This window comes from Pseudopodoces humilis, chromosome 18 (assembly GCF_049639895.1).
Source record: "Pseudopodoces humilis isolate 2021_Gansu_Grassland_sample_001 chromosome 18, ASM4963989v1, whole genome shotgun sequence".
Taxonomy (NCBI): domain Eukaryota; kingdom Metazoa; phylum Chordata; class Aves; order Passeriformes; family Paridae; genus Pseudopodoces; species Pseudopodoces humilis.
The window spans coordinates 13,097,995-13,125,349 of NC_142217.1; the positions used below are offsets into that span (position 1 = coordinate 13,097,995).

Below are 27,355 nucleotides of genomic sequence, written 5' to 3' on the forward strand. Positions count from 1 at the left end.
CAGGATAACTTGTATCAGTTTATGAAATGTGTCCCTTCTTTCATTGCAGAAGAACACAAACACAACTATGATGTCTAGGTATTATTGACTTAAGGCATATATAGGCATGTGTTTTTATTTGATCACCTTCATTTTTCTAATTTTCCCCTTCTCATATTCTTTTTTCCTTTTTATTAAATTGCTGGCTGTTAGAGGCCTTTAAATAGAAATAAACTTTCTAGGTAATATTTCTTAATAAAAACCATAATTTATTATTGTTATTCCCTACCAGTAAATGCTCAGCTCCTTATCTCATTGTTTTAACCCTAGATTAGCATCTTTTGTGGTGAGGCTGGAATAGATACCTGACTATGACTGCAGCTGTACCCAGTTGTAGGTGTGCTAACAGAGGTCGAGTCTCAGCCACTGGCAGTGTGTCACGTGTGGCAATTCCTTGCTGCCACAGCTGGACACTGAGTATGGAAGAGATTTTGTTTCAGGCTCCTGCATTTACCCTGTAGTGCTGAGAAGTGAGAGGCTCCTGACACCGGTGCCTGATCCTGCACCACTCGTTGTCCCCAAGTCAAGGTGCTGCTGGTTGAATCTCAGCTCAGATCCTTCCCCTCCTGTTTGCTTCAACAGTTCATCAGAAAGTAGGGGTAGACATGTCTCTGGAAGACACCTGAGCTGTTGTTTACTATATTGCCATTTCAAGGAAAAGCCTTTTGTGTAAAAGACATGAAATAACTAATGGCATTAATATAAATATATACTTTAACTACCATTTAAGGCTGTCACTGGGTTAAAACAGTCCCTGGTGCTGCATCCCAAGTGCACAGTAATTATGTGGTGAATCTCTTTATTACAGGGTGTCAATCAAGCGACGATGTAGCTGCGAGTGAAATCTCTTTGTGTCTCCACTGATATTCCCAGCACGGAGCTGCGTGCTCCACGATGCTTCTGGAGCTCTGTGTGCCTGTGCCCAGGCTGTCTCATTAAAACGTGGCTGTAGGAAGGAGAGCTGAGAGCTGTGCTTGGCTTTCAGAGAGGGAAATGCCTCTGCTAAGTATCTGTCCAGCTCCCTGTGTCAAAGGAAAGCACACAGCAATACTTGTTCTGATTGTGAGCACTGCCAGGTGATGCTCACAGGCTGCTGCACTGCAGTCTCTGACTGGTGGCCAGGTGGTTGGGCAGGAGCTGGTCCTGCCTTTGCTGGTCCTGGCAAGCACTGAGCTGTCCGTGGAGCCACCCTCAGTGCCACAGCCCCAGCTAGAGCCTCGGCAGTGCTCCCAGGACAGTGCCTGTCCCACGGGCTGTGCTGTGCAGCCTCCCCTGTGCTTGCTCTGGGGGCTCTGGGACCATCTCTTGCCATTCCTCCTGCTGGGACAAATGCACGGTGGCCAGGGACAGTGGGATGGAACTGGAGCTGTATCAGACCCTGAGCACAGCTGGCCAGTGGCTCCTGGCATCCCCACACAAAGGCCAGGGCAGAGTCAGGGCAGCCAGGTTCATCCTGCAGCCAGGATCTCCGGACCCCAGAGGCTGGGGTGGATTATTTGGTTTTGGCCTGGAGGATGTTCTCCACTGCTGGGATCTCATCTGCAACTTCTGCAGAGCCAGAGGTCCTTGGGGAGAGACACAGCATGAGTCCTGTGGGACTGCACAGCACAGGGACTGTGTGGCTGCAACGAGCCTCTCCCTCTCCCACCCTTCCTGCCCATTGCTCATCAAGGATAAATCTTCCTTTTGCTTTTCCACTTCCAGTTGCACTCCTTATCTCCTGCCACTCCCCTGCCCCTCCACCTTTCCTTCTAGGGCTGCCTTCCCCTTGTCCATGCTCTAATATTGGTGGGTCAGACAGTTTTTGAGCAGTGGTTACAGAAATAACCCCAGGATTTGCTCTGTGAAGATCTATCCCAAAGGAGGGCAGGAGAAATGCATTTCCATGTGTTCTTGACTGAGGACCAGGGATGGTGGTTCAGGCCTGGCAGCTGAAGTGAACACAGGCTGTGTTCCCTCAGGGGAACTTGTGTCCAGTGTGGAGCAGCAAGGCTTGGGTTGGGCTTGAGGCTGGAGCCACTGCTTTTTCCAGGAGCAATGTCCCAGCCTGGCCAAGGCCAGAGTTTGCTCTGCCATCCCACATGATGGTGTCTATCATCACATAGACAGAGTGGACTGTCTAGTACACAGATTTTTTGGGTAGGACCAAAAATCCCACATCCCTGCTGGTTTGTGAGAGTCTGAGGAACCAAGGATGTGGTTTTCTTGGTCCAAATTCCCCCTTCCTCTCCCCTGTAAGCAGGGTGGTGGCTGCTTTGCTGTTCCTGCTTCCCACCAGGGCCTGTTTCAGCAGTTCTCAGAGGACATGATAGCAAATCACTTTGGGGACTGTTTATGATAAAAAGTGCAAGATAAATAGATAATATCATACTCCACTAATAACAGGCTTAAATCCCAAGGATGGGGAGAAGCTCCTGTGGAGAGCAGAGCTAACTCTCAAACACTTCTGCTGCAATTGAAAAGCACTCCCTAGCCCGGCAAGGCTAATTTCATATCTTTTTTCTCCAGGGAGTATATTTGGGTCTCTCCCTGCTTGAGGCAGGAGCCCTCCATGCTGATTAGATTCAGACAGGGGTTTTGGTGATTGCTCTCCTTGAGTTCTGATGGAACATGATAGAAAAGAACATGTTACATGGTTGTGTCACCCCCAGTGAGGCCAAATCAGCTGTGAGCTGGGCAGGATGTGCTTGCTTAGTTGTGTCCCAGTGAATGTGCTGCCTGGGGTGGGCAATGGGGACAGCTGGGAAAATTTCCCCTTTTTTTATTGATGCCACTGCAGTCCTTGGCTGGTCTGTGTGGGAGAGTCTCAGAGGTGAGGCAGGAGAGTTAGTAAAAATCAAATAGAAAAGGAGAAGAGCATGAAAGGCAAAAATCCTTTTCACAATTCTGGCAGATGTCCCACCCTTTCAGTTTGTACTGAGGGATGGAAATTGCTTTTTCAGATTATTTCTCTGTCTGGAAAGATATTTGAATCCAGATGTTGGTGATGTGGTTGGTGTCTTGACTGGGCCTTTTAGTTTCCATGGCCCTTCTGGAGGAGCCACGTTTTCATGCATTAGTTTTGGTTTCTGCTTTGAACAGTGACTCACTGAGCCTTAGCCTGGGTCATCCCTGGTGATGCACACCAAGGCAATGGGAATGTCAGGGATGAAGAGTGGGTGAAGGGATGTCTTCAGCAGGAGGAAAATGGATAGCAAAGATTGAGTTGTGCTACAGCTGCAGCCCTGTAGTGCCTTCAGGAGAGCATCTCCAGTTCCTGCAGCTCACCCTCCTGCCAAAACCTGCTCAATGCACGACTGGGCCCCAGCTCAGACACCTCTTAGTTCTGACTGGTTTTAAATCACTGCGTTTCCCTTCTCAGTTTCTTTCAGTGGGGGCTTTACCCCACTCAGCATCATTTCCCTGCTCATCTCCGGCTCAGACAAGGCAGGAAACGTATTTTCAATGTATTAATTAAAATGTCTTTGCAGCAGAACATCTGCATGGAGAGCGATAGATCACCGAAGTGTGCGTGTGCGCGTGTGCCTGTGCGTTGCAGCCTTCCAGATAACGCATTGCTTTGCATAATTTATTCCAGCCAGCACAGCAATAATTTTCATAGCCTGTGATCTTCAAGTATGCGATTATCAATCTGCAAGCCGGCTCCATGTGACCCAGGCGTTAGATTATTCCCAGATAAAGGAGATGCAGGACGTTTGGTGCTCCATCATCTCTGGCCAAATGGTTGTCTGGGATAAGATCAAGAGTTGTTTTGTTAGATCCCACCATGCTGAAGCAGTGGATCTTCTCAGGTATTCATCACTGTCAGCTATTTTCGGAGAGGATGGTCTTTGCCAATGATGCTATTCAATTTCCTGATTGTTCAGCTCATATCAGTTTAGCTTGAAAGATAATAAGATAGAAACCAGAGACTTCCCAGTCAATGAAAGGAAACCTCAGAGGCTTTTTCAGTCTTGCATCTGTCATACTTTGTTGATGTTTTAGCTGCTGAGCATTTGACAGCTGGTTGTAAAACTCTTATTTCCTCCTTTGAGAGAATTAAATGAAGAACATTTAATTTATTCCATGGAGGTTTTCCTAAGTGACCCATGGAGCAGGCCTCTTTCTGGCAGCTGGACCAAATCTGGAGGGATTTGGAGCTTTCTTCACCCATGGGAGGAAAACAAAGGTGATTTCATTACCTTTTCCCTTCCTTTTTTTTATCATCAAAGCAGTTCTGTGTTTTCCAGCGTTGGTCCTACTTCCAATGAGTACCACAAATCATCGCTGGCATCTGTGGTGCCAACCTGGCCTTGCCAGTAGGAACCAGCATCTCCTGAGTGGAGATCTTGATGCAGGATTGCACTGGGGTCCAACCTCCAGGCAACTGGTGCAACTGGGAATGGCAACTGGGAGCATTTCTCCTGCAACAGGCCCAGGGTGCTCCCGCACCAGCATGGGCAGACACACAGGTGAGCACCCAGCACCATCACTGGAGCATCCCAGCCCCTCCAGCAGGTCAGGACTTCAATGGGCTCATGGTTAATGTCACTAATCAGTATCAGGGGAAGGCTCCCTTAACTGTGCCAAGGGCAGGCAGCTGCTCAAAGCAGCACAATAATTATGTATAGCCCAAGTAATTATTTTTGTCACATCTTCCTGGCAGGAGAAGACCATTTGTGGGCTGGGTTTAGCTACCTTCCACAACACGCCTGTGTCTTATTTATCCAGAACAATACGCTCAGTGTGATTTTTCTGTCGTCGTTTTCCCTTTTAACATCGTTTCCAGCCCACACTGCTTTTAATTTGGTGAGGTAAATTGAGACTGGGAGGGGAAGCTGCAGAAAACCTCCAAACTCCCATTCTCTGAGCAAAACACTCCCCTGGGATCTGATGGCACTGCTGAATAGCTGGTCCTTCCCTTCCCAAGGGGCTTGTGAGTCTCAGTGGAGACAAAAGCTATTTTGGAAGGCTGGGGCTCGTTGTAGGATCTGCTCACAGCTTTGGAGCCTTCTCAGCAGCTCCTTTCTTACCTGGAGACCTCTGAGTCAGCAGCCCCAGCTGCCCTATTTTGAATGTCATGTCAATAAAAAGGACATTAGAGCACTGCCTTCAGAGTCCTGGTGCTGGGTTGGTGTGGATGGAGGAGAATTGTTTCCCACACTCTTATTTCAAGGATGCACTCAGCCTGCCTGGGCCCAGCTAAAGAAGATGATGGATTTGAAGGTCTCTGCTCCTGGAATCCTGGGGAAAGGAAATGCACCACATGACTCATTCCGAGCCCATTTCCATTCCCTTCCTGAAAGCACTCATGTTCTCCTGGATCTCCAGTCAGCCTTAAAATAGGAGAAGAAGCTGAGATAGTGTCATTAATCCCAGATTTGGTGGATTGAATAGCTGGATTTCCATCTGAATTTCTAATTTGTTCACTGCTTTCAGCCATCTTAATTTTTTTCTGCTTTTCAGAGCCAAAGAGTTTAAATGTCCATGGCCGAGCCGTAACCAGTCCTGTCTTGTAGCTTCACCTACACATCTCAGCTGTTCTTTCTCTCTCCATCTCACTTTGGCCCAAAATACAAATGACCCTTAAATAGCCTTAAATAGTGCAGGTGGCCACACACAGGAACCAGTAGCCAGCCTGCATGGTGGCAGTCAGACATGGTACTGCCATTTCGCCATGTCATGGACATCTTGAAAATGCAGCTTGAAGGTCCTGATGAGGTTTCTCTGTTGGGATTTTGCACCCCTCACCTGTTGTACCCGCTGTGGAGTTAGACAGCTTTGAAAGGCACATTCTGTTTTGCGTGGGGACAAACTCCAAGTCTGCTTAATACATGAGTGCTCACTCAGAGGTGTCCTTTCATTTACTGCTTTCACCATCAGCAATCTATAGAAGTTTAGGGTGCCTTAGGGAATTCCTGGCTTTAGCATCTTTTCCTTGGTAACAGCGCAGCTGCTCTGGGTGCAAATGGGCTTCTCCCGGCCCCCTCCCCACCACATTGCAGCATCGCCCATCCTCTCTTTCTTGGCTTTCTCCCTCCTCCTTCCTCTTCCTCTGGGTGTACTTGCAAAGTGTTTGCTATAACTATTGAAATGGATATAGTGGCAATTTGGGGAGAAGATGCTGTTTAAAGCTCTTTAATTTAAAGGATGCTAATTCACTCCACTCCATCCTCGGGTGAGTTATCCAGCTACGTGCAAACCTCCTTTTCTCCGGGTGTCAAATAGGAGGATGATTTTCTTCAGTCTATATTTAGAGATTTTGCTGAGCCCATGGCCCACAGGGCATCCCACAAGGACAGTTGGGGGAGCAGGGAGCTTGCAGAAGGCAGAGATGCTTTGGGACACCATCCCCATGGAGCTGGGGTGCTGCTGGGACGCCGTAGCCAGTGCTGGAGCTCCCTGGGAGCAGCCCCTTCTGAAACTCTGCTTTGTCTCTCCTGCTTGGGACCACAGAAAGGGGGGAACCTGAGGCAGGCTGTGTTTGGCAGGGTAAAGGCAGTTGCTGGGAATAATAATAAGAAACTTAGCTACAAATTTCCATCCCAGGTCAGGCGCTCCCAGGGCTGTAGTTAACCCATGTGAAAAATTGGCTGGAGACCTCCTCGCAACACAGGTTCTGCCTTCAAGGCAAGCTGGATAAATAGCTCTTCAAGCCAGGGGGGCAGCTCCAGAGGGCGATTCCCTGTGTTTAAAAGATCCCTGCAGTTACCATCCCAAATGATTCCTGTCCTGGGCCCCTGTGTGCTCCATTATCTCCCAGGCTGATCCACGTGTCTCCACACAATTGCTCTGCAATCTCCCCCCGTGTGATATTGCAGGATATTCCACTGCATTAGCAAGTCGAACATGATTTTACTGCCCACTGTCTCTCCATGCAATATTTCACTGTCTCCCTGGCTATTATCCTGGCGGCACAAAGTCCCATTGAAATTCACGGTGCAAGTCGCCCATTTGTTTCCTTTGAGCTTTGCAGGGTTGTTCCATGCAGCTTTATGCATATCATTTTTTGCTATGCAAAGTGAGGGTAATGACTTTACCTGCTCTCTTTCAAAGCACTGAACAAAGCCTGTCCCCATGCCGTAGACTGATTTTGGAATATTTGTTCTAGGGTTTGAGAGGGATGAATCAGAGCTCTTAGGGAATGTGCAATCTGATGCTCTGTAAATAAAAAGAAAGTCATGCTGCATCTACAGTCTCCAAGGCAGGCATGTGCTCCCTGTCAACCTTTCTTGCTGGAATCAGCTTCAGGGACGGCTTTGGCAAAACTGAATAGCTTCATTTTAACGACAGCCCTGGAACAGCATCACTTGGTTTGGCCAATGCCACCGACAAGCCTTGAACAGGCTCTGCCGTTAGAGGAGCAGATGATGCCCCTCATGCATGACAAGGTGAGACTCCTCAAACAAAAGGTCACTGGAGATATCCTCATGGACATCAGGAGTGTGGGAGAACCAAATGCACAGCAACAGAGGAAAGGTTTTGCTGTGAAGACCTTCACACTCAGGCTGACTTTCCTCCACTGCCACTCCAAAGGAGCCTGAACCTCAGGTACCCACGAGGGCTTTGATGTCTTGAATGAAGCCCCCAAATCAGAGACCACTTGTAAAAATGGGGCTCACAATGTCTGTGCTTGGATCTGTGCAGTGCCAGGAGGGCAGAGACAAGGCTTCCCTCTCCATACACTGGTGTTTGGACATGGCTAAGCATGCAGGGTGGGTGTTGGACATTGCCCTTGGATGCACGGTTTGAAATGTGCGTTTTGCTGGGCCATGACCCAAATTGCAATTGAAGATTTGGTGACAGACTCCTTGGTTTGAAAGCACCCATAAACTGAGAGTTATTCTCCAAAGAGACTTGTAAATAGCACCTAATAAGTGCACTGGAGAATTTCTCGTTTTCTTCATGGACAATGTGTGTATGACAGAGAAAAAAATAAGGCAAAACATCTTTAAAGAATTTGCTTATTTTGAATTATTTACTCTGTCTACTTTCTTGGAGTCTCCAAGAGGAAGACACTGTGCAATCTGCCTTACAATAGCATGTCAAGGTATCCAGAAGGTCCAAAAGAAACCATCAGCTGTGGGATGAGTACCCTGGGGCCTTGGTGAAGGACATCCAACTGTGCTGCACTGAATCCAGAGCTGCAGATGTGGGCTCCACAGGGATGCAAGCACAGCAGGGAGACAATGATCAGCATCAACAAGGACGAAGGGGACCAAATGAAACCAAATTTCAGATTTAGTGGTCAATACAAGCAGCACACAGGATAGGGAAGTGTCTCTGCTTTGGGAGATGGGTGAGCAGGAATGTCTACATGGAAACTGCACTGTTCTCGTGGACATCACCTCAGCTGGCAGGCCCAGAAAGTAAAGGCAGAACTAGAGACCAAGCCAGTCCTGGATGTCCCCACCAGTTCCAGGTGGTGAGCAGAACAACTCATGATGCACAATCACTCTGCACCTGGGCTGTGGGCTGGCAGGAGTCCCCTGTTCCCACTGCTGTCACCTCGCTTTCATTGACTTTTTGAGAGTTTCAAAGTCAAAACTGAAAGAAAAACTCAGAACAAATGGGGACCTATAAAAACACATCCAAGCTGCCAAGTCTACAGCAGATGTGATTTGCAATGGATGAGGTATTAATGCCCTGAAAAATTGGAGTAATGATGTGCAGTAATATTTGTCATCACCAAGGCTGACTATGTTAAACAAAAATGTTTTGAAATGCAGCTTCTGCCTGGGCCTGGTAACTTTCCCAGATGTAAATATTGCAGTTGTTTTCCAAACATTCTCGAAATACCATAAGGCCTCAGTCCACTTACAGCACTAACAGCCCATAAAATGTCATTTTTTGTTTTCTAATTAATCTGATGATTTTTATATAGGAATTGACAACAGCAGTGAAAAAGCATTTCAGGCTGAAAAAAAAGTATCCCTTGGATGTCAAGTCACCCACAGCCAAGCTGGTGCATCGCTGGGAACTGCAGAGCAGCATCTCCTCATCCTCCTGGATGGTGACTCATGGTTGGGCAGATCTACTCACCCTCCAAGCCAGGAGACACCAGCCAGTCTCGTAGGGATGCGAAGGGGGACATCACACCCTCCCCGCAAGGATCATCCTTCCTTTGTTCTGGTAAGAGCTCCCCATTGTGGTGCATTTTTCAGATGCCCACAGCAGAGAGGGGAGCTGGAGGCAGAGCTCTCATGGGGGTCCCAGGTGGAGCAAGGCTGGCTGGATTTTCACCCTCTGTGTAAGGTGGGTCGTTGCTGTTAAGGGTCTCGCTGTGGGGCTTCAGGTGCTTGGGGTTTTTAAGACAGTTGAAGGCACTGCTTTTGGGGGGAGATGAACAGTACAACCAAGCAAAGTACACCAGACCTCCATCCCTTGCCCACATGGGGTCCCATGGAGGTGTGGTGGGGACTTCTGACTCTGCCCCAGGCTGAGAAGAGGCAGTCACACTGCTGTCACATCTCTACCTTTCCCTCCAGACTGCCCTGCTTTGGTGAGTACTTCCCTGTCTACAAGGGCACCAGGTTGTCACACTCACCGTGACACAAGGAGAATCCAGAGTCAAGCACAGCTGCTGTGGGCACTGCAGGGGAACAACTCAGTCCCTGCCCTGAGCAAGGACAGAACAGACATCGCCTACCCAAGGTCACACTTTGTTTCCTTATCTTACTCAACACCTCCCCGTTCTGCATGGGCAAATGGAGCAGTGCCCAGCCAACACTCTGTCCCTTGGCCAGCACTTCTTTCCAGGTGATTCTCAAAAAGGCAGCAGAGGAGCTCTCACTCCCTCCACATCATTGTGGGAAGCAGCCAGTGTTTTATTAACCACCTCTCCCTCCTGTACTGCTTGTTAAACTGGGTTAGGACTGCTTGAGCCTGCTGTGTTAGACATCTTCTGCTGGTGGAGGGGAAGGGCTCACAGAAGCTCTCCTGACCCCAGACACCTTTCTCACAGCACTCCTCCCGCCATCTCGCATAAATAGATCAGTCATCCCAGCACGGCTACGTCTTCTTTTACTCCTTCCTGTCTTTAATAATATTATCAATGTCTGGTTTAGATTTTTACTAAATATAGTGGCCAGAGTCTGGACTGGCGTCACTTCCTCCCAGAAGAACTGGAACAGCTTGCTCAGAAGTACTTACTCCTTTTATTAATTTATCTTGGTTTGCAAAGTTGTTTGATTGCACCAAGTCTTCCCACCCCCCGTTGACCTGGCAGCTGGAAGAAATGATGCTGCTTAAAGCCTGTCCTTGATCCATGGGTGAGGCTTGAGGTTTTTGGGGCTGCCTCTCCCAGAGCAACCCTGAGGAGCAGGGACAATGTATACCAGCAGGCAGCAAATTTTCAAAAAGCCTTTGGCAAAGCTTCCCTCTCTTCACTACTGATCTCCATGGGTGAAGATCTCTAATGGAGAGACAGTGGCATCCATGTCCCCTCTGGGCAATTCTTCTTCCAGCTGCCAGGTGCCAGTTGCAGCTCCAGCGTTGGCATGAACCCTCAGTGTTTGTGGCTGGCCCAAGGTTTGTGTGGCACAGATGTGGGGGCTGAACCCTCTGCTCCTGGTGCCAGGAGGGACCTGGCAGTGTCTGTTCCCTGCCCAGGGAAACCGGCCTGTTCCTTCTCCAGCAAAGGCAGAGCAGGGATGGGACCTCTTATCTGTCACCTCCCCAGGAAGACATTTGAACCCAGAGCCACCCTCATGGTGGCCCCTGCTACTTCATGTCATTGCCCATGTATTTATTAGTCCAAAGCAATTTCAATTTGCATTCCTTGCCTTTAGGGCATTCCATGGGACATGGGAGAATGAGATATCCCTGCTCAAGGGAGGAAGGGGTCTTTCATGCTTCAAGGGAATGAGCACAGGTGGTGATAGTGAAGGGGAGTGGAAGAACCTCAGATCAACATATTCACCCTGAGGCAAAGACCTGAGGACTGGGTTAGAACTGTGGAAGAGAGGATGCTGTATCCATTCTCCATTGCCATTCTCTCCATCATGCAGGGTATCTCCTGCATTCCCATGGGCGCTTCCCCTGGGCTGTGTGTCTAATGCAGCTGAGTGCTGTGCCAGGTTGCCAGCTGCCATTTGGAGAGGGGCCATTGCTTGCCTGTTCCCAGGCTGTCTCCCAGCTCTATTACTCCACGCTTCAGGTGTTTTGGCTGTGGTGGTGTTGGTGTTGTTGCTATTAAATTCAAAGGAGTAAAATTTCTCTCCTGCACCCATCCTTTTCTCTCTCCCCTGTGTCCAACTTCTTGCAGGGCTGCAAAAGGAAATTGCTGGCTAGGAGGTGGCTTTGGAGATGGTTTGAGACACCTCGAACCATCACAAAAAAATACACGGGCCAGTCCTTACCTCAAATGACAGCGCCTGGGGAGAGAGAAGAGCACTTCTGTTCCAAGGCTGGCTCAGTGCCAGACACACTTTAGTCATCCTGATTAAAGGTGTGTTGTGTTGCTAAAACAGCATAAAAAACCTGCCCAAAGTGGGGAAGCAGGATGGAAGTCTCTGGGACAGGTGAAGGGAGGCCTGAGGCAGGAAGATGCCTGGGAAAGGCTGAGCACAGGGGCTGGGGACCCCTGGGAGCTCTGGGCAGGGGTCGTGGTCCAGCCCCATAAGTGTCACGGCTGGTCGCAGTCCTCGTGCTCCCAGCATCATCTGGTGCTGCCCAGCTGGGACCAGTTTGGCCCACGGGGGTTCAGATTTGGTGTGAGGGGTGGTGTGGCTGTCCCGCACACATGGGGACACAGAGATGTTCGCACAGGCCCACAGAGACACAGAGCCGTGTGTGTAAATACAGACACACACACGGACACACCCCTGAGCCTGCACCCTCCCACTGCACGGATACACCCCAACACAGACACACACCCCGACACGATCATCCCGGCACCCCCTCAGGGTGTCACCACACACACACACAGCAAACACAGTGGCACACCCGCACACAAAGGCAGATGTCCCCGACACGGACACTCACACCTTCACAAGCCCTGCACACTCACAGCCCCGCTCTCGCAAGGTGTCACACACACGGGCAGTGTCGCACACACATGCGAGTGTCACGAATAGAGTGTCGTGTACACACGGTACCGCGCAGTGTCACACACCCGGTGTCACAGTGTCACACACCCTGTGTCACGCTCAGTGTCACCCACACACAGCCCCCACCCCCCGTGCCAGCCCCGACTCTGCCGGCCAAGCTCCGGGCCGTCACCGAGCCCCAGAGAGCTCTGCCGAACCGTGCCGTGCCGAGCCGGACCGGACCGTGCTAGGCCATAGCGAGCCGAACCGTGCCGTGCCAATCGCAGCCCTCCAGCCGGGCCGCAGCGAGCCGAACCGCTCCGTGCCCATCCCATCGCAGCCGAGCCGAGCCGAGCCGAGCGGTGCCGGTGGAGCCCCCCGGGCCTGGCAGCGCTGCCCGGCGCCGCCTGCACGGGCAGGGCTCTCCGCCTGACGCAGTGAGGAGCTGCAGCCCTTCTCTTCTCGGAGGCCGGGCTCCAGCGCTGGGATTTGCTCGGCTCCGGCTGCGTTTCCCTGCCCGCCTCCTGCCCCCGGCCCGCCCGCTTGGAAGGGCGCGGGGAGCCGCAGCCGCGGGTGCGTCCGCCGCCCATCACCGCGCTTCGGGGCTGGGCACGCCGCCGAGCGCCGGGAGCCGCCTCCGGAGCAGGTAGGTGCGCCCGCATCCCCCGCCGCAGCCCGCCCCGGCCCCCCCCGCCGACCCCGAGCGCAGCCCCCCGCCCCGCCCCGCCCCGGCCCCGCGCCGGGTGCCGCCCCGCCGCGGCGCCCCGCGCTGCCCGGGAGCCCCGCGCAGCCCCCGGTGGCCGTTCCGTGTCGCCAAACTTTTGGCGGCTGCAGCCCAGGCTGGGGCTCCGGCGGGAGGGGACCGCGGGGCCGGCGGCGGGGGGAGCGGGGCGCCCTCCTCTCCGCGGGCGGGGAGTCCCCAAGCTCGGCCGGGGCTGCTCCCGCTGTCCGTATCCCCAGGGCGAGCGGGAGATCAGGACCGGAGCGGCTCCCCACGGCCGGGCCGGGGCCACGGAGCCAGGAACCCCTCCGGCCGCTCGGCCCGTGTTCCCTCCCCCGCCCATGGGGGATCCCCAGTTCCCCAGTTCGGGGTCTCCCTCCGCCGGCGGGGTGCGCCCGAGCCGGAGCATCCCCCGGGGGAGCCTCTGCAACTGTTGCCCGCGGGAAGCCCCGGTGCTCCGGGGGAAGAGCCGGTGCCACTGGCAGTAGCATCGCCCCGGGGGCAGGGGTCTTCCGCCCGGGTCGCCACCGCGCCTCACTTAGCGCTCGGACAGGAGAGACCGTCGGCCTCACCCCAAATAACCCTGGAGGCTGCGAGCCTTGAGGTGGGAGCTGTGGCAGAGCCGCTCTCCGGCTCTGCTCCCCCCGCCCCCCCAATCCCTTCTGCATTCCCACGCCGGCAGTTGGGACCTGCCTCCCCCCACACGCGCTCCTTCAGCGGCTATTTCTGTCCTCGCCAAACGCGCCGCACATAGAGCTTTAATTAAAGAAAATTAGTGGAGGAGGGCGGGGGGGTGTCCGTGCTCCGGGGAGGGGGACGGTCCCCGGGACCTCGCCGGGTGCGACTGCCGCCGCTGATGGCTCGGGGGAGGCGGGGGGCAGATGCCCGCCTGAGAGTTCGAGCCGCTTTCGCTTGGTTGGTTGTTTTCATTATTTTTTTTTTTAGAAAAGGGCGGCGGTGGGGGGGTGGTACGGACACACGACGGCGCGGGAACGTGTTCCTTCCCGGAGGGTGTGTTGCAGTTTTAATTATAATGGCAGATGTTACCGTAAAGTTCCGCCTCGGTTCCTGAATACAGGCAGAACACGAAGCACCGGCAAACTCGCCCGTCGGACCGGGGTACTCGCCCGTCAGACCGGGCACTCGCCCGTCGGCGCAGCGAAATTGCCAAAGAATTTTCTTGGTTGCGTTTTAAATGAGGCTTGGCCGGGTCTGGGGATCCTCGGGGCGGTGCGTGGAACCCGGGGATGCCAGGGAGGTGGGGGCAGCCCCCTCTCCCTGGGCAGGACCCCTCCAACCAGCCCAAACCCCCGGAGATCCCGAGCCCTCGTCCCGCTCTATGTGGAGCGTGGCTGCTCGTCCCGTGCGCGGCGGGACCCGACGGGCAGCCGCTCCCGGTGCTGGGGAGATGCCGGGGTGCCGCCCCGGCAGCCCTTTCCTCCTCCAGCTCTCCCTGGATAGAATCCTCAGCACCTCCGCTCATCCCTGCCTTTCCGGCTCGGGCAGCCCGGGGGACCGGCGGTGCTGCCCACGTCCAGGCTGTGATTTGCAGCCCCGGGAAAGGCCGGTGGAGGGAGGGGACGGGGGAGACCGGCATCACCGGGCTCCCCCGGGGCAGAGCCGCCTCTCCCGCCTCCCCGGCCGGGGACTCGCCTCCTCCCGTCAGCTCCGCGCGTTCCGCCGCCGGTTCGCGCTGGATTAAATATTTAGAAGTTTGCAGCGTTGAATAAAGCGATAGTTAATAGAAATTGATGGCACCGATGCAAAGGGGGTGGCACCGGCGGCAGGAACGGCGCGGCTCAACGGGAGCGGGCGGGGCGCTCCTGGGAGGGTTTTTAAGGGGTTTCACTCCGAAGGGGTATCGCTCCGAATGCTGTGGCAGCGCCAAAACCCGAGAGCTGCTCTTCACATTTCCGACCATGTCTTTAAAAACCATGTATCTTCCGCCCTGCCTGCCTGGAAAGAATAACCCCGTGCCTTCGCAGAGACGAGGCAATCCGCTCGAATTTAGCACCTAAAATACCCCATCAGCACTTCCCGCCGTGCTGCCTGACACCATGCAGGGCTCACACTCCCCCAGACCCTCCGGGTTTGCAGTGGCAGTGGGCAGCGGGGTGCTGTCGGTAGGGACGGGGAGCGTGTCGCCCGCCCCGCGAAGTGCAGCGCTGGGCAGTGCGGGGATCCCCGTCCTGGGGAAGACTGGAGCACAGATGAAGTTTGCCCGATGACCTGGAGGAGCGAGCGGCTCCCGGGGTCGGGGGGGCCTCCGCAGGGTGGGGTGGGAAGGACACGGGACTGTTCGGGTGGCCGGTGAGTCCTGGCCCACCACGCCGGGCTCCGCTCCGAGCTTGAGTCAGCGCTTCTGGCAGCGGCGGGGATGGGGCAGTGCCCGGCTGACAGGGATGCGGTCCTGGCGCGAGTGCGGAGGCAGCGGGAGAGGGGAAGGAAAGACGAGCTGGAATAGGATGGAGGGAAGAGCAGAGAGGGAAAGAAAGGGCGAGAGTTTTCCCGGGGAGCTGCCGGGGGTAGGGGCCCACGCGTGCTCTCTCCGCAGAGCCGCTGCTCTGTGGGAGCCAGCGGCCATGGACAGCGGCTTGGCGTGGGGATGGGGAAAAGCGGAGGGCAGCGAGAAAAGCCCTGGGGCCGACCCGGGGTCTGTGGGTGCCAGAGACGGTCTGTACCCCCCGGGCGGGTCGGTGCCGTGCCCACGCCCCTCACCCCGAGCTGGGGGACGCTCCCCCAGCCCGACGCTGCCCACGCGTCCGGGCTGGGGCAGCGCCGCTCTGTGACAACAGAAAGTGGCTGGAAAGGGGCGAGGCGTCACACGCTCTGCCTCCGGGAGGCAGGGAAAGGCTGAGGGACCGATGGGAAGGCATGAATGAATGAATCTCCATAAAGAGCCCCAAGCAGCAGGGAGAGGGAGAGAGGAGGAGGAAGGAGAGGAGGAGGAGGAAGAGCCGGAGCAGGGCAGGCAGCAGCAGACACGACGCCGGCAGGTAAGGGGGTGCCGGTGCCCCGCGGTGCCCGGGATGGCAGGTTGGGGGACACAGCCGAAAGGGGACAGGAGCTACCGGGACCCTGCAAGGCTTTGGGATGTTCTTTTAGGAAGCATGTTTTTCTCCTGACTCCTTGCAAAATGTGGAGTCCTTAAACTTCCTAGGACTCCTTTCCTCCCCCGGTACTGCCGCCCCGAGCCCGCCGGCTTTGGAGGGTTCCGAGCTGAGCCCGGCGGCAGCTGCCGGCTGCTGGACCTGCTCCGCACCGGGCAGCCCCGAGCCGGGCCAGCCTGCCCGGTGGCAACGCCATTCGACCGGGCTCCAGAGTTATGTTACCGGGAGTATCCAGCTTCTGCCGCGGCCCCTTTGCTTTCGGGGCTCAGTGGGGAGCTCCTCTCCCCTCGGTCTCCATCCCCCCTTCGGCGCCCCATGCCTGCCGTGGTTACATAAGGCAGAGGAGCCCGTATCCAGCGCTGGCGCGGGCCGGATCAGCGGGATCGCACCCGGGGATGCCCAGAGCTGAGCTCAGCCTTGTCGGGCTGCTCCCCACGCTCGGTCGCCCCTGTCCCGCTGCCCGCGCTGAGCCACCCTTTGCCCGTCCCTGCTTGCTGCGGGGTCTGTGCGGCACAGGTACCCCCAGAGCCAGCCTGCCCTGCCCCTGTCCTTGGCTGTCCCGCAGAGCTGCCCCGCACTAGCGCCGCTGGAATGCGCGCAGCCCTTGGAGCGCACAGCTGCCCGCACGCCCCGTCGCACGGAGCTCCCGCAGATGGGCCCACGCCAGGGCGGTGATACACACACACCGCGAGTGTTTGCACACAAACACGGCGCTGCAGGCAGCACACGGGACACGCTCCCGCACACACCGGCGCTGCTGCTCGCCCGGGGCTGCTGCTCGCCAGGGGCAGCACGGGGGCTGTGGGTGCTCACCCCGTGCCGGACAGGGCCGGCTCCCAGCCCAGGCGGGCGCAGGGAACTCTGCTGGGAACGCTGCAGGCCTGGCAGGGCAGCCCTGGCTGGCTGCGGTGGGCAGCTCTGCGGCTGCCCGCAGCTTCCCCCTCCCTGACCAAGGTGCTCCGAGCAGGGATCAATAATGCCTTTCTGATTGGCTTCAGTTCCCCATTCAAAGTAGTCACTGCATTAGGACTTGATTTTTCTCCCCTTTGACTCCTGGCCAGATTAGATTGTGAATTTGGCTGATTTCAAGCTACTGGGGGAGGGAAGAATCATACAGCGAGCGAGAGAGAACTGAAATATCCTACAGGATCCCCTGGAGGGGAGAGAAATCAGGTCTAGATAAGAGCTTGTTCTCTCTGTCTGGCTAATGTTTCCCTGTTTGATGATCAGAAAACACAAGATCTAACCTCTCACCAGGATGCCTAACTATGAAAGGTCAGGCTTTTGGCTTGTTCTAGGTGCAAGGTTTGTTACTGTGAGCTGTGGATTATGTATTCCGGTTCTCCCGTCGTATGCTAAACACAGGAGTGCTCGATGCATGCAAACAGAAGGATGTGGTCAGTGCTTCTGAGGCTTACAAGCTGAGCTCTGGATGTAACTCTGAGGTTGGAGGAACTGTGATGGGGACAGGACACGAGGTCCATGCCCTGGACCGCCCAGAGCTGTCCCATCTGTTTGTCAGGTCTCAGCCCTATCCTTGGGCAATTTTTACCAATACTTGTTTCTCCACGTACGTGCTGGGGGTGAGTGAGTGATGTCAGTGAAGCCCTGTGTTCCAGAGGGACACAGAAAGCAGCAACCAGGAGCATCCCAGCCGTGCTGGTCGGGGTGCTTTTCCCTGGTGGCTGCTCCAGGGCCAGGATTTCAGCCATAGCAGCACAGCATTGCCTGTAGCATCCTTGCTGCCAGCACTTGCTGTGAATTGGTGTTAGCTCCTGGTGAAGCCAAAGCCTGGAATTATGTGGTTTTTTGGCAAAGGGCACTGGGAAGTCTGGTGGAGCAGAGGGACTTGTGAAGGAGCTGTTGCAGGGCAGTGAGGATCCCGAGGAGAGGATGTGGGGCTGGGGGCTCGCTGTGCTGTTCTGGGCAGTGGGGAGCTGTGGAGTCACCAACAAGGCTGTGAGGTGCAGGGTTGGGGAGATGGGAAGCTACTGTGGAGGCTGTAAAGGGGGTATGAGCAAGGAGCACAGCCTCGAGCAGGGCTTGGCACGATTTCGTGCAGCTGCCGGATTTCCTTGGTGTTGCAAACCCAGGGCTTGGAGAGGGTTTGAGGATGAACCTGATGTCAGGACAGCACTGGGGTGGAGTATCTGGGTGTGGGGAGAGGGAGATCTGATGGCCAGCAGTAAACTGGGCCCAGAGGAAGCTGGTTGGGAGGAGAGGAGGTGTGTGGGGCTCTATGGGACAGCTCTGGAGTAATACACTGCCCAAATTGTGGGTGAGGAGGGAGACAGAGCTGTGAAAGCAGTAGATCTGTGAGGACCTTGAGGTGAAGGGACTGGAGACCCTGAGCTGTGGTCCCATGTCTGCTAAACCCCCAGCAGAGCAGTGCCATGGGCTAGCTGGGGAAAAAGAGGACAAAGAGCTTGAAATGATTCGTGTGGTGTTACTTGGCTGCTGGAGTGGGGAGTGTATGTAGCCAGCACAAGGGTTATCTCAGTCCCTGAGACATCCCTGTCATAGGAGCAAATAATAATAAATGTCAGTGAAAGGAGTGGTGAGAGTTAGCTCCAGGTGAGGGGGACCTGGGAGCTGGGGCAGGAGGCTCTGGGGGAGGTGGCACAGAGGCTGCAGGGGGTTTATGAGCCTGGGTGAGGAAGCTGAGGGGACACAGCAGGAACCTGGGGAGGGGTAGCTGGGAGTTGGTTATTGCAGCAGCCCGTGAGAAAGCTGCATGTGATTAATAAAACACCTCAACAAACAAACCCAAAACACCTATCAATCAGGACAGGCTTAAATCTGTTATTTGGGCTTGGCCTCTGCACTACCTGGTCTGATCCCCCATGCAATGTGAGGCTCAAGGTACAGTTAAAGATGGTCCAGTGGCTGTAGAAGTCATGAGGAAAGCCCTCTGCTAATGCAAGTGTGGACAGCTCCCTCAGGGAGCAGAGCATCCCACATCTGTGCCCTGAGAGCTTGTTGTCCTCTCTGGGGACTGATGAGGGAGAAGTGGGGTCCCAGAGCTGTGACTCTGCTCCTGCTGGGTGGGGTCCTGCCCCCAGGGACCAAACCATCAGGGGTTCATTCTAACACACACATTGTATGTGTTCAGGGCTCTCAGAAAAGCCAAATGACCACAACTCTGCTCTCTTCTCCTTACCCCTCTCTCCTTTGTGCTTAGAGGGAATCAGTGGGAATATCTCCAAGATCAGGGTTTTTTTTCTTTCCTATTCCAGCATTTATTTATGAGCTGGACAAGGGCAATCTCTGAAGCTCATTTGTATTTTTAAATCTGCAGGAATAAATGTATGGAAATGTATGTGTTTTACTGTATCAGCTGCTGTCAGCTTTTAACTTTATTACAGTAAGTGCAGAGTTTTTGTGGGCCAAACTCATTCATTGGATTTAATGAAGTTCAACTGCAGGCAGATTTGGCTACTTGTTTGTGTATATCCTTGTAAAATGGACAGGCAGAGATCATAAAATTTTATACTCTCTATGGCATCTTTTAAGGAAAAGTTTTCCAATATGTTTTATAAACAGCATGCATATTTTGCTACAGTGTATGCTCATACCTAACACAAGGCACTTTAGTGCTGTTTTTTTTTCCTTTTCCCAGAGTTATATGTATGTATGTGAACGTGGATTTGCCTGCATTATTTTCTCGTGCTGCTTTCCTTAAAAGTGTCTTTAGCAGTTTTAAGCAATTTAGCTGGATTTCTTTCTTTCTTTTTGGTGTATCTTTATCTCTTCCTAGAAATGGTAGTAAGAACCCCAACCCTTGCTGTGAAAGGCTCAAAATGAGGGAAGAATAATGTTTGTAAAGCCTCTTGCTAAATACCCAAAGCACTCCTAAACCATCCCAGCTCCAAATGCACCATCTCAGGACCTTTCACAGGTACAAACATCTGCTGTGATACCTTTGAGGGGCTGACTTTTCCCCTGCCTTTATACTGAGATACTATTTTCTACTATTTTCACGATGAGATGATATTGGTTTCTTGACCTGTTCTGGGCTGGGTTTAGATCCTGCTTGTGCAGGGCCTTTCCCAGTGTAACATGGAGCAAACACTTGAAGCTGCAGAAAAAATGTATTTCTAGGGCATGGATTTATTTTCTAATGAGGTATTTGATGTTTTTCCAGGCTCTAAACAAATTAGACCCAGATCTGTGGCTGCGGGACACTGGGAGGGGAAGTGGTTGATGAGCTGAGCTAATTAATTACACTTACTTATGACTTATCAAATGGTCATCACCACTCCATATGGAGCATTTGAGTGTGTGGAATTGAGGGGAGAGGATATTGATATGTGGGATAAATGAAAAGCAGTGGTCAATGGCAAGGACATAAATAAATCTGGAGATTCTGGTGACATTAAAATAAATTGCGGCTAGTGAGGTATGAGAGAGACTTGATGTCAAAGGAACTCTATAATGTATTTATATTCCCACTCAGGATTTGCTGGGGTTTCTAAATAATGCATTAATTCAATTACACATTCTTAATTACTGTTTTCTCAAATTGGAGCAACATCATTAATTTACTGCGTCATATTTTTATGTTGCTGGTGTGGTGAGTTTCATTTTTGACCCTTTCCCCTCTCTGCTTTGTGAGACTCGTAATACTCAGCTGTGATGCTCATTCCACAAGCTGCAGCTTCTTTGGGAATACCAGTTTTCTGTATTATGATTTTTTTTTAAATATTTTTTTTACGCTGACAGGCTGCACAGCACTGACCTGACCCTGTAATGGGAGGAAGAGGGAGAAAAAGAGCCCAGATCTGAAGCATCTCCTTTTGAATGCTGAGCAGCATCTGTTCTCCGTAGAGCAGGGCGATCTGCAGCATGCTGGGGCAGGATTAGGCCCTTTGGGCTCCTCCAAATGGGGTTATTTGATTTTTTTCCTCTCTGGAAACTCGTGGTACTTGCAGGGGTGGGTGCTCCCTGTCCCTCTGGTGTGAGTGTGACACACAGGGCTGCTCCTCCTGGCACCTGGCGCTGCACAGGGATGGGGAGGCACAGGGAGCTGTGTGTCACCGTGGGGCTTGTCTGCCTGCTTCAAGGGAAAGGTTGAGGGACAGCACCTTTGCTCCTGTGCCCTTCACTGCTCTGTCCCCAGGGAAGATGTGCTCCCGAGAGCTGCTCTCGGGCATTTGTTCTTTGGCAGCTCCTGGAAAGCAGAGCTGGGTCAGTGGCACACGTGCAGGACTGGGTGCTGGTGCCAGGCTCTGGTCCTTGCCACAAGCCAGGCTTGGGGTTAGCACTTGCCTGAAAGAAATGCATTACCTGGTTTATTCAAGCTATAGTAACTGATCAGGGAGAGGAACGCAAGCCAAGACTGCTCCCTCCAAGCGACGCCTTCCAGACCTGCACTTGTCCCAACTTTGCAGAGAGCAGTTTGGGCTTTTCTACCCCCCGCCCCATTTCTTCTTTTTAATTTTTGTTCCTGGCTTTGCTTCTCTTCCCCACCCTCTGCCCACGCTCTGCTCTCGCTCGGAGGCGAGCCGTGCAGCCTCCAAAGCCCCATTCATCACCGCCTGCTCGCCAGGCACCGGCAGCCGCCGCTCCATTGATTGACTGCGGCGGGGAGTGAATTTAAAATCATTACGCTCCTGAGACTGCTTTTAAATATGAGGCAAGTCTGTTAAGAAGCCTTGTGGAAAGGGTGTCTCCAGCCAGGGAATTCCATGTGGCACCGGGTGCTGTTTGGATCCAGAGGAGGCTCCGCTGCTCTGGACCTCACGGTGTCCCTGTGTGAGCCTGGACGAGCCCGTGCTGGTGTGACGAGAGTGGGCAGGCGGCTGCTGGTGGAGAATTAAGTAGAAATATTTCACTGTAGAAAACATCATTGTGTAAAGCCATCCATCTGCTGCCTGTCTAATGCTTTGCATGAATTAATGAGCTGATTGATTAGGAGAACCTTGCAGCAGCCGGGAGAGGGAAATTATTCTTGTCCTCGTGTTACAGGTGGGGGGAACTCAGAGGCGAACAGGTTAAGATTAAGGTTTCCAAGGATTAGGGTTTTTTGCCATTAGTGAAGGCTACAGTTGAGACATTTATCTGTCTTATTTTACTGATTGATCAGTGTGATTTTTTGGATGTGTTTTGCCTTCAAGAGCAGTTGTGAGAGCTTGCTGTGGCTGCGACACAGCCCCGGAGAGTCTCTAAGGATCTGATCTTCCAGTGTGTTTGTGGCAAAACAGCAAAGTCTGCTGCAGCTCTTGGCTGTGATGTTTGCAACCAACAATCTCTTTTCTTTCTACTGAGAAAGACAAACTCACAATTTCTTGCAATGCTGGCTGTTTAACACACCTTCCTCTCGCTCCACAGCCTTTACCAGTCAAGGCTTTTTGTGAGCATCCCCCAATTCTTCACAGTATCTCTCCTGGCCACCTGCAGCTGGCAGAGGCAGGTTACTGATGGCTGATGCATGGAGCATCCCTCTCCTCCACGCTACGATGAGTGCAGCTTTTCAGGAACGGTGCATTGAGCAAATGTCACTCCACAGCCCCAAAAATCTATCAAAGGAAATGACAGTGGCTGTAAGCATTAATCATCCCGTATCATCAAAATAAAGTTGTTGCAGTGGGGTATTGTCAAAGGATAAATGTCTTAACTTCAGCTCAGTGCTGGTTCCTTTAATGCTGGTGGTTCACCGAGCAGGAGATGGTACTTGTGTGGCCCAGGGGCTCATCTTGTGATATTATCTATTAACCCTTTCCTCTTCAGGCTAAACAGTTGGTCAGTCTGGTTACCAGAAAAAGGCCTGGGACACTTGTGAAGTTGAAGTAGTTTCTTTTGATCGTTGGGCTGAGAAATTTGTGCCTGGCCTGGAGTAAAAGCAGGGGTGTGTGGAGCAGCACTGTAGGGGCACTTCCCACTCACTTCTGAGCCCTCACTGCCCCCCCCCCCCCTCCAAAGGGTAGAATTGTTAAAGCCAGAAAGGGCAATGATTAAACAAAGGTATTAAATATCTGATTCGCAGTGTAAAAAATACCTATTTCTGCTTTACTCCTGCCAGAGGATGGGGCTGGAATGCAAACCCTGTAACCCTCGTGCTGGTCTGCACCTGCTCAGGGTGAAGCAGGTACAAAGGCTGATGTGGGCAGACATCAGGGCTGTGACAGACACAGCATCCATCAGGACCAGTGGGATGAGGGATGGGACTGCTGGTGGCACCGAGCTGATTGACTCCTGGGGCTGGAGGGTGGCACTGCAGTAATGTCACTTCCAGACGCCGTCTCCTGGGGAAGGTGGTGCTGAACAATGAATTGCAAAGTCTGCTGTGCGGCCCAAGGGGGATGGAGAGCTGCTGGAAACCTCTTTGTGTTTAAAATCTGGATGTTCAAGCCAGTCTCTTGTGCTTTGTGGCACCATTGAACTTGTACTGTGCCTGGGTTTGAGCCTTTGTCCGTGGGGGCTGGCTGGTGCTGGAGCAGGCTGTGCTTTGCCAGCCGTGCAGCAGAGCAGGACACGGAGGGGAATTGGAGTGGAGCTCTGCTGAGCAGGCACGTGGGGCTGGAAATGAGGGGTGCACATAGGGTGGATGGGGATCCACACCTCACTGAGCCCCTCTGGGGTCACTCACCTGTCCTGGCTCCTTTTTCACACTCCCCGTGGAAATGCTGAAGCCCAGGCTCAGGAGTAATGCAACTGCTTCTGGAGAACATCTACCACAGAGGAGTAAGGGGAAAACTCCACTAAATCAACATGTTTCAGCCTCTGTCCCAGTTCACAAGGGAGCAGAAATTGGGCTGCAGAGTTTGTGTAACTGCTTCACGTATAAAGAAAAAAGGGGAAATAAATATGTGGGATGAGATTATTAAAGCTTCATTAGAAACCATGTGGTCACTTAGGTTGGAAAATATATAAAAAAAACTAAAAAAAAATCCATCCATAATGCTTACAAGCAAAGTGGACATCACAGCCCCATGAAGTTCAGAGAAGTTTGTCTCATTGTTTACTGTGTGGGTCAGTTTGCTACTCATGAGCTTCACTGATGGACTTGATGATTTTGGACGTATTTTCCAATATAAATGATTCTATGATTCTTCAATAGTTTTGCAGGAAAGTCCTATATTAAATTTCTTTCCAGCTGTGAACTAGCTTGTAGATTCTTTAATACCACATTGGCTTTAAGAAAAAGCCCCAAATTTTCTGCATGGCTTTTTCCCCCTCTCTGTCAATAAAGAATGGATGATTCATATTATGATTTTTTTTTTTTTTTTTCCATTCCAGTCCCTGTCTTAACAAAACAGTCATAAAACATCGTCAGCTTGTGTAGCCCTTAGGACAGTACACTCTCTTTTGCACTGGAACTCTTATTTGTGGGGGTAAACAGAATAACACACTTTGTTTTAATGAGGCTGGCTTGGGAATTAAGTGTGTGTCACTTATTGATCTTGCTTTTTCTCCCTATTTAATTTGAAAAGCTGTTGTCTTTCTTTTCAGCAGGTGAAATCTGAAGTGTTGTTGCAAATGCTGACTTACTTCTGTGGTTTAGATTGCAAGCAGCTCCTCGGAGCCAGGGCTTGTGGGGTCCTTGGAGGTGCTGAGCTCCAGGTAACCTGTCCTGCACACAGCATGTAAAGAGCCAGGCATGGGGGCCAGATGGGAAATAACCTCCTGAGCTGGTCAGGTTTTCTGTGACTGTCTGAGAGCCCCTTATTTGTCAACAGAATGATATCCAGAGAGCTGGCAGCTGCATTCAGTGGGTAAACCTGGAAGTGAAGTGGCATGCCCAGGGTTATCTGGGGTGTCAGTACCAGAACCTTGCTGGGACCAGGTCCTTCAACACCTGCTTCTGCACTACCCACAAGACCTCCTTGCTTTCCTTTGTCCTTAGTTTTGCAGTGCAAGGAAATTTTTGTTTAATTTTAAATGTTCTCCTAAATCTTGGTGACGGCAGATTGACGTAAGCGTGTGCTGGATCAGGGCCTGCTCTCTTATGCATATGGATGCAGACACAGCTGTAAGCGTTCTCCATCTCCAGGCTTCTGCAGGGAAGGAGAGATCTTCCCTCCCTGCCCATGGGTGTGTCCCCTCTCCCCTTGCACCAGGGGCAGCAGTGCTGGGTGCCCTGGTGAGAGCATGGGGGTGAATTTGGGTAGAATCACTGGTTGCTTGGCTCAGTCATTGTCCATCAGGATTCCTGGTGAAGCCTGTGTGGGTTTGCAGCCTCCTGGGACACTTGGGAGCAGGGCATGGCAGTGTGGGGAAAGCCTCTGTGTTGTGGTTACATCTTCCTTGGACCACACAAGCTGGGAAATTCCTTCAAGCCTCTTGAAGGTTTTGGGTGATATGTCAGCACATCAGCAGCAACATTACGTGTTGGCCGTGTCTTGTCTGCCGGCTTGCCCAGGATTTTGCTTTTTGCCAAAATGTGGCTGCTGCCTTGGGGTGGGAGCAGCAGCTCCTGGAAAGGGTAAGCACAAACAGGCTGGGTCAGATGGCAAAGCAGGTTGTGTTCATCCCAGCTGGGCAAACACAGGTGGGAAAGTCCAGGCTCTGCATCTCTCTTCATGTGTGACATCCCCTCAGTCACACCATAGCCCATGTGCTTGCTCAAGTGAGCACAAACTGCTTCCTCATCCCACTGCAATATCTGCAGCGCCCAAGGGCTCTCCATCCAGTTACCAGCACGGATCATGCCCCTGAAGCTCCTGGATCAACCTGGATGCAGCCTGATGAAACTGCAGGGAGAATATTAAAAGCAAAACAGGTGGTGGAGAGAGCAAGTGAGCCCAAGTCTGTTTATGGTAATTCCATCTCATTTAAAAAGGATAGCAAAGTATAAACCATTTAAATATTTTATCTGCAGAAGAGCCCTGAATGAGTTCGTACTACATGTGCATGTGTGATGAATGAGTGGGGATGGCAGCAGGACCAGCAATGAGCACCAGCCCTGCTCAGGCCCATGTGCATATGGGGGAAGTGGTTGTGTTGGTTAAAGTGTTTTATTTAAAAAGGGAATTAATATTTTATTCTTTTGTTGGTGAAAGTTATTGCTGTCTTAACAGGTTGTGTCTGACTACCTGAAGACAAGGGCCTTATCCTGCCCCTCGGTGCTTTCTGCCTGCTGGGTGCCTGGTGACTCTGGAGGATGCTCAAAATAGCCCCAAATCAGAGCTGTGCCTGCCCAACCTTGTAGAGAGTCACGAGGTCACTGGTGTAACTGGGAGGAGAATTTGTCCTTCTAGCTTTAAAAATAGCTGTATTTTCTTTAATGGCATTTTCCTTGGGGCAGCCAGGAGCTTGCAGGAGTGCACAGCCCAGTTGAGGTGCTGCTGAGCAGAAAGGGGTGCCAGGATGCCCCAGTTAATCCCATTTCTAAACCACATTTGTCTCTAAAAATGAACCAAACCAAGCTGGACTTCTTCCTCCTTCCAAATGTTTTCATTTGACAGGCTTCCTAGAGCCAGGTTGATGATGTTTCCTCTGTGGAAAATGCTGTCTGCTATAACTAAATAGGATTCTGTAATCTCCTGCAGCTGAAGTGTTTAGTTAGGGTCCAAGGGTGGGTTTTGTTTATCCCAACTCTGTCTGCCCTTACCAAAGTGCGGGGTTTCTAGCGATGAGCGATTTGGGGCTTATCTCTGGTAAATGCCGTGAATGCCAGACCTGTGCTTACACAAGGAGAGAAATGCATGAATTTTTCCACATCAGTAGGAGCTGGAGATTTTGCTAAAGGTGTCTCCAGCTGCAAGGAACGAGATACGGCTCTGCTGGAGAGCTCCGAAGAGGCAGAACTGAGTAGAAAATTTAAATGTGGATTTAATGCCTCAGAAAGCCATCTGTAAGGGAAGGTGCAGGTGCTGGCTGGCTCTTGGCCATGCAACAGGTCACTCTGGCTGGCTGGCTGTGAGGCTGCTGAAGCACAGGCGTGGTGTTTAATCTGACTTGGGAGATGTTCATTAGGGAGCCCTGGGCTGTGGCACAGCCCAAGGCCGGCAGTGTCCATGGGAGTGCTCTCCCTGCACTGATTGCATGGAGTCCAGCTGGATCAGCTGCTTCTGTCCCCATTTTTAAATGGAAAAACCACACTGAAGGTTGTCAGGGCTTGGGATGCAGATGGACAGACTGACCACAGCCAGGGCAGGGTGGCTGGGATGCAGGTGCCTTCAAATCCCAGCCTCTGCCTGTGCATGCTGAAGGAAAAGGAAAAGCAGTAGGTAAAATCTGTTTGTTGCCCTGTTAGATGGTGAGGCGATGGCTGAACCTCGTAGATGACACTACACAGCACTTCTGTAGCTACAGGGTGACTCAGTTAAACCCAACTCTGTGTGGACACTGCTGCTCATTCCGTTTTGGCACGGGGGCTGTACTGGGCATTCTGGTGTCCAGGGCAGGTCTGTGCCTCGGAGAGCTGTGCACAGCAAACCCACGCTGGGAGGGAGCATCCCTGCCCTGAGCTCTGCCTCTCAGGGCTGAGAACCATCTGTGCTCACCCCAGCACAGCAGTGGTCGTGGTCAAACAT

General features: G+C 52.6%; 1 protein-coding gene across 2 annotated transcripts in view; it reads left to right on the forward strand.

Moving 5' to 3' along the window:
* The first annotated feature begins 12,597 nt into the window (after positions 1 to 12,597).
* Positions 12,598 to 27,355, forward strand: part of ELFN1 (extracellular leucine rich repeat and fibronectin type III domain containing 1) — a 102,025-nt gene continuing 87,267 nt past the window's right edge. The window contains exon 1 of one of the 2 annotated variants that reach the window (XM_088064071.1): positions 12,598 to 12,693. The gene's annotated coding sequence lies outside the window, so the exon portion shown is untranslated. Of the gene's footprint in view, positions 12,694 to 15,669; positions 15,765 to 27,355 lie in introns of those variants that run through there. The other variant, XM_088064070.1, reaches the window with a different exon arrangement.